This window comes from Arvicanthis niloticus, chromosome 11, assembly GCF_011762505.2.
Source record: "Arvicanthis niloticus isolate mArvNil1 chromosome 11, mArvNil1.pat.X, whole genome shotgun sequence".
NCBI lineage: Eukaryota > Metazoa > Chordata > Mammalia > Rodentia > Muridae > Arvicanthis > Arvicanthis niloticus.
In genome coordinates, this window is record NC_047668.1 from 52507276 (window position 1) to 52514067 (window position 6792).

General features: G+C 40.4%; 1 long non-coding RNA gene across 1 annotated transcript; it reads right to left on the minus strand.

The window, feature by feature from the left end:
- Positions 1 to 1537: 1537 nt before the first annotated feature.
- LOC117717039 (uncharacterized) lies at positions 1538 to 4802 on the minus strand. The gene is made up of 2 exons (XR_004607855.2): positions 4555 to 4802; positions 1538 to 2050 (listed from the first exon to the last, which is right to left on the minus strand). It is a non-coding gene; the product is annotated as an uncharacterized LOC117717039 (long non-coding RNA).
- Between the last annotated feature and the right edge of the window lie 1990 nt (positions 4803 to 6792).

Genomic DNA, 6792 nt, shown 5'->3' on the forward strand with positions numbered 1-6792 from the left:
CATTCCCTGCAGGTTTTCTTATTTTTCTCATCAAAATAGAACCTTTTTTTTATGTAGCTACGCATAAGCTTCCTCGTTGAAGCGCCACATTCAAAAGCAGCTATAAGTAAAAAGAACTCGCTCTTATCATAAATAAAAGATTGTATATGTGAACTTATTTGCAGTAAAGTCTTACAATAAAAATATAATTTATATCCTGGTTTCTTCTGTGTATTTTATGTAATATCCTAGTAAAATATTTCCACTTTACAGCATGTACCTATTAAAACCATTCCTTATAAAACTGTCGGCATCAAATAAAATACAAAAACTTGGAAGAAAAAGCAGAGGGGGAAGAGAATATATCAAAAAGGGGTGATGAGAGGCAACAGAAAGATGCTTGTGAGAATCCTCCTAGTGAGACATAAATAACAGTAATAAAGAGGCAGGAGAAAGTGCTTATAACTAATAAGGATACTTTAAGGTGAGAAATACTTAAATTGTTCTCATGATGTCATTCTCTTCTCTGTGGTCATAAAGAGTACCACCGTCATAATAAAACTCAGAGACAGGACCCTTCTGGTGAGGTAGAATGACTTTACAAAATAAGTCAATTAAAAAGAAAGGGTCCTAGAAATGGCCATTATTATCAAAGATGATACTGCCTAACAATTGACAGATTTGGAGACAGCCCTTCATCCTGTAGGGGGGTTGTAGGCTCCCAGTCAAATATGAAACTATGGCAATGGAGCATTCATTCTTGGTGATGGTTACAAGTTCTATTTAAATGATTCTTTTATAAAACCTACAGATACAGCATATTGTACAACTATTAACACTATCTCTTTTCCTCAGTGGGGGTTGGGGGGATGTTTATGACCACTTGAGAGTAAGCTACAAATTATGATCCTCATTTACTCCTAAAACTTCAGCTTCTATTTTTTGTGTTCCTCTTTGAAACATTTAAATTAACAAAATCAGGAAAATAATGTTTAAATACTTAGTATTACCTAAACAGACAGACAAAGAACTGGGGGTAGGGGGTAGAACAAACACTTATTGGTCAAAACTTCTCATCCTGTCCCTGTTCACACATTGCTTTGTCATACCTGGTATGTCTCCTTTCATCTGTAACATCTCTTTAGTCTGTTTATTGTGACTGTCACACTTTGGAAAAAGTATAAATCAATTGCTTTGCAGAATGAAGGCTTGCTTTAGATTGGCTTTTCCTCATAGATGTACCCATGTCACTCAATTTAAGAGGAAGACCACAGGGTGATGTCTTTTGCAGTGAGCCAAGCTAAGAAGTAGACAATGACTCCCTTCCTACATGGTGATAACTTTGATCACTTTCATCAAGTGATGTCCACTTCCATTTAAATTCTTAAGTGGAGATAGTTAACATCCAGTATAAACCCTGCTCTTCTGATTTTATCCAGTACTTTCAACAACAGCAGATGTCTCTTGCCAGATGTATCCTTTGATGGTTAAGGACTACCAAGCTCCACTGGAATGGCACATCAATATCCCTACAGAATCAGAGGGATTGATTTCACACTTGGACAATTAAATGGTCTTTATTTTGACTACATTGTATAGAAAGTAAAAATCAACAAAATTATCCTGGATAATAGGAATATATAGGGCACAATTGTGTTTTCTGTGCACCAGTAATCTTCAGTGGGTGATGAGGTCTTGTTGTCATCAAATGGCTATGTGTTGAGGAGAGCTGGCAAACACTGCTGCATTTTTCCTTCAAGAGAAATTAACCTTTGGTTTAGAATATGAAATAGCTGTTTTTCTCCAAAATGCTCATTCTACTTTTGGGAGAAGCCAGTGTGAATTATGTAAGCATCAAGTTTATTCAATTTTTTTTCTCTTTTGATAACATATACCAAGCTATGTACAACCTGAACTGCTTCAAGTCCACTGTAGTAGGTCCTTGACATCTGGCTCCCAGGTAGCATTATACTTCAGTTACTGTCTTCTTTCTTTTGCTACAATTACACATTTGCCCATCTTATCTTCCCAGGTAATTCTTTTGGGCAAATTGAAACTTTGTGGAATAACCCTGGAGAATAAACAGATTGAAAAGTTTGAGAAAACTATCCACTGCTTCTCTGCCTCAGCTTCCAAAGTCTAATGTCTCCTCCACAAAGCTGATCTGATTTTGTCCCTCCCTCTCAACATGACATTCCTGAGGAAGAGAAGAGGGAACCAATTCACAAGAAACTTGACATCCCATTGGGTAGGCTAATGACTCTAGTGTCTCTGTGACTCAAATTTAATGAGTGCCACATGGAATAGGTCCTTGCTGATATCCTTATCCCAAACTGCAAGCAAAACCACCTAAATTACTTTTCTCATCAAACTATTGGAAAACTCATGGTCAAAAGTGTTCCCAGAGTCGGAGATGTAGCTCAATGGTAAGGTGGATGAAGAGAAGCAGCATTTGTGAGCTGGGAAAGGCCCAACTCCATGCACCTTCAGGCCCTGCTCCAATTCTTCTTCTGTGCTACTGTTTTCTTGTGATAACATGAATAGTAGAAACAGTTACTTCACAATGCCATCAAAAGAGTAACATAATACTTGCTGCTGTTCTCGGCATGTAAGCTCTCAAAATACACAAAATATTTAATTCTGGTCCACTCTGGTTTCATCGCCAACTGAATATGTGCTGTCCCATGTCATTTGCCTTTTCCAGAGGAGATGTAAACATCTATTCACTCCAGATAGAGCACCAATGGCAAATCAAGGAAGTTATTCAGTCCAAGTTTAGTAAGGTGATGAGCTCATTGGAATTATTTACAGGAGCATGGATGGTCCTGAAACAGCTAAAAAGACCATCCCAGAAAAGGTGATAACATGAATAGTAGAAACAGTTACTTCACAATGCCATCAAAAGAGTAACATAATACTTGCTGCTGTTCTCGGCATGTAAGCTCTCAAAATACACAAAATATTTAATTCTGGTCCACTCTGGACCACAAGAACCACATCACTGAAACCCCTGAAAGTCCCTGTATGATTTGTAACCTGTTTCACTGGCCAGAGTCTCTCTCCCCAGTAGCCCTTAAGGCTTCTAAACCTTTGGGAGGAGCCTTGTGAATCTTGTTTCAAAACCATTCTGAGACTGGTGGCTTATTTGCATGCCAAGTTTTGTAAGTTGTATTTTTATGCCAAGTCTTAATAATTTCAGGAGGGAATATTTCAGATGAGAAAATGACCGTAGAATACCTTCCTTAACTGGAAGTGGTTAAAAGCATGTATTGCTCTTCCAGAGGACCTGAGTTTGGTTCCTAACACCCCACCTGGCAACTCTCAACCACCTGTAACTCACCCCAGGAGGGCTGGAAACTTCTGGTCTTTGCAGGTACCAGCACTCTCTGAGGACCTGTACTCCTGTGCAATTTTTCTCCTTTCTCATATATGTACATATATAATTTTAAAATATTAAAAGTAAATTTAAATTTTTAGGGGTCTGGAGAGATGCTTTAACAGTAAAGACCACAAGTTGCTTTTGCAGAGGATATTTATGGGCTTGATCCCCAGCACCAACACAGTGGGTATTACTACTGTTCTTATAAGAGATTCCAACCCTTTCTTCTGGCCTCTTCAGGCACTACATGAACATGGTCCACAGACACATACACAGGAAAAGCACCAATACACATACAATAAAATCAACAATATTTTTTTAATTTTAAAAGTGTAAGAGGATACGGTTACAGTATTAATTACACGATTTTGCATTCAAGAATATTTTGTAAAGCATTTAGGATAACCAACAGGCTTCCAAATGTAAGGAGACCTTATTGGCATTGGTCTCATTTTCCCTAGCATTGAGCTGCATACAATAGGTGCTCAATAAGATATCTAAGTAAATCTTTGTAAAAAGTGGTCCCTGGCAGCAGTTAACAAGCAAGCCATAAAATGCAGGTATAAATCTCACTCCCCTAAGCCTGCTCTACATAAAATTCACAATAGGCACCATTTGTTGTTAAATTCAAGCTATGTGAAATGTTTCTAGATCATGCTAACGTATTCGGATGCATGCTCACCTCAAGTAATGTATTCTCTCAGGAGTGAGTCCCCAGATCTGCCCCAGCAGCTGACTTTTATCAACAATTAGGAAAAGAGGCATTTGTTTGATTACTCACCCAATTTCTGAACAAATGACTCCTCAGCCAACCATTACAAACACCTCCCGCCCCCACCACCACTAGCGTTTCCAAGATGAGGCTTCTCATTCGGAGCATGCTAGGAATGTAATCAAGGTCCACTGTGGATATAAGTTAATTATCTCCTCAGGCTATGAACAAACACATGGGCTTGGTTTCTGACCATGTTGCCTAATGAGAGGGCACCCCAAAGGAGCTGAGGAGCTTGTCAGCTCCCACCCCAAGGCCCTTTATGGCATCTGGGACTCCTAGTTCAAAAACGATCCTGGCCTCTCTGGTCCATGCTTCTTGTTGCCCCTGGCAGTGCAGTGCTACACACTGAAGGAAGCGCCTTCATCCTCCTCCTGTCCAGCCTCTGCCAGTGTCTCTGGGGTGGGGTTCCATAGGGGCTCACCTGCTGACTCCTGCAGCCCAGCACGCTGCCCGGCATGATGCCGCTCTGGAAGGTTGATCTTGCTCTCTGAGCCTCCCAGGATAGATAAGGGAACGAAATCAGCTTTTCTGTCCTCCCTCACCATGCTGCCAGGGACAGCAGGACCCAAAGACTCAAACAGAAATCACCTGCCTATCTCTGTGTTTTAAACTTCAGCTTTAATCCAGCTCAGAGTGGGATTAGCTGCCTCAGAGGCTGCTAATTGCCAGATGGCCGCTGATAGCTGGCGGAGGAAGCCTGTGTGTCAGAGCTTGTCAAGCAGCTTTAAAGTCACAACGGAAGGGGATCTTAGGAGGCAGGCCCAAGTTTCATGTCTTCAGTATAACAGCGGAGAAACTGAGGCCCAGCGGGTACAAGGGTTTGCTCTCAGGGTTTGTAGTGAGTTAACAGTAGGTGCCTGGGACATTTGGCAGGTTGTATTAGAGTTAAGAGAGAACGCTAAGAGAAAGAAACCCTAATTTGTTGAAAACTCCCTTTACTTCACACCAAGTATTAGCTACTTTCATGTTTAATACCTGAGTTCTGGTCCACGATCTGACGACACATGTTATCTTGGTTTTAATGTGTTGGGTACAGATTGCACCAAGCATGACAGATCATCTCCAAAGGAGTGGTCCTTATTCTTTTTCAAATAGATTTATCTTTATGTTACGTTTATGAGTGCTTGCCTGTATATATGAATACGTGTCATGTGTGTGCCTGAAGAGAAGATTGGGTCCCTTGGAACTAGACTGAGACTGGTATGAGCTGCAGTAATAATAAAAAATACAATTATTTTTGATGGTTTCAGAAAAGAATTCATGGAATCATAAAACCTGTTACAGAACACAGGAAAAAAATGAGAAGTTTGGCTACTACTTTAAGATATTAACAGGCATTGGACAAAATCATCACAAATCAATTTATCTCAAAATAAATGAAAAGACGTCTGATTTCATTTGATTATGAAAGCAAACTTTGCTGAATTATAGTCACCGTTCAAAAAAAAAAAAAAAAAGTAAATAAAGTCCATGTTGTGGAGTGTATTGTGAATCTCCAAATTCATATGCTGAAATCCTAACTCCTAGGAGCTGAGAATGTGGCTGTGTTTGTAAACGGTGGGGTCTTCAAAAAGTTTATTCAGTTAAAGCAAGGGCCTTAAGGTAAAGGCCTTTAGTGCTCATCCAATAATATTTTCCTTTATAATAATCAGTGGAAATCTTCACACAGGCAAAAGGCAAAGGCCATGTGAGGACATCCCGAGAAGGCAGAAGATGTCTACAAGCCAAGAAGAAAGGCTTCAAAAGAAACCAACTCAGCCAGCACCTTGGCCTCAGACTTCCAGGCTGCACACCTGGAAAAACAAACATTTCTGTTATTTAGCCAACCAGTCTGTGGGGCTTTTGTTCTGTTTGTTCTAATAACCCTGACAAACTAATGGAGGGGGACCTTTACTATTCAAATTTAAATAGGTAGGTGTAGGTACCCATTCCACCATCATAAAAACACCCCCTTTCTTCCCTCTTGGCACCACTTTTAAGAACACTCAAAAGAATCCCAAGGACATTCTGTCTGTACAAATGGTTCGGGTTAGTAGTGTAATAAAAAGAAAGAAAATCTGAGCAGCCCATCACAGGGCCAAGTGTACGCTGCTGTTATTTTTGAGCTACACACACCTTGACTTCCTTCTCTGAAAGCGTGTGACTATGGTGGGGAATTGGCTCAGTGGTAAAGCACTTGCAAAGCAAACACAAGGCCTTTGGTTTGGTACCCAATACCAAAAAAAGAAGAAAAGGAGAGAGGGGGAATGGAGGGAGAGAGGGAGGGATGGAGGTAGGGAAGGAAAAAGGGAGGACAGACAGCCTACTGGTGGCACATGCCTATAATCCCAGTGCCTAAGAGGTAGAAGTAAAGGCTTAGGAGTTTAAGGCAATGCTTGGCTACATAGAAAATATGAGGAAAGCTTTGGTTATCTATAACTCAAAGATGATGGGGGCAGTGCATATGACTCAGTCAATTTTATTCTTGTCCTTGGTACAGACATCAGTACCTGGTAACTTAGGAATGCTGGAGCATAGTGACAGATTCTGGTATGCTTAAAGCTGCACCCGTCATAATGGTCCTCTGTCAGTTCTTAGGATCCATCCTTCAGTGTCTGAGCCCTCAAAGCTGCTGTTTGCTTGTTCTGCCCTTTCTTGTGTACCTATCTATCTTTCTTAC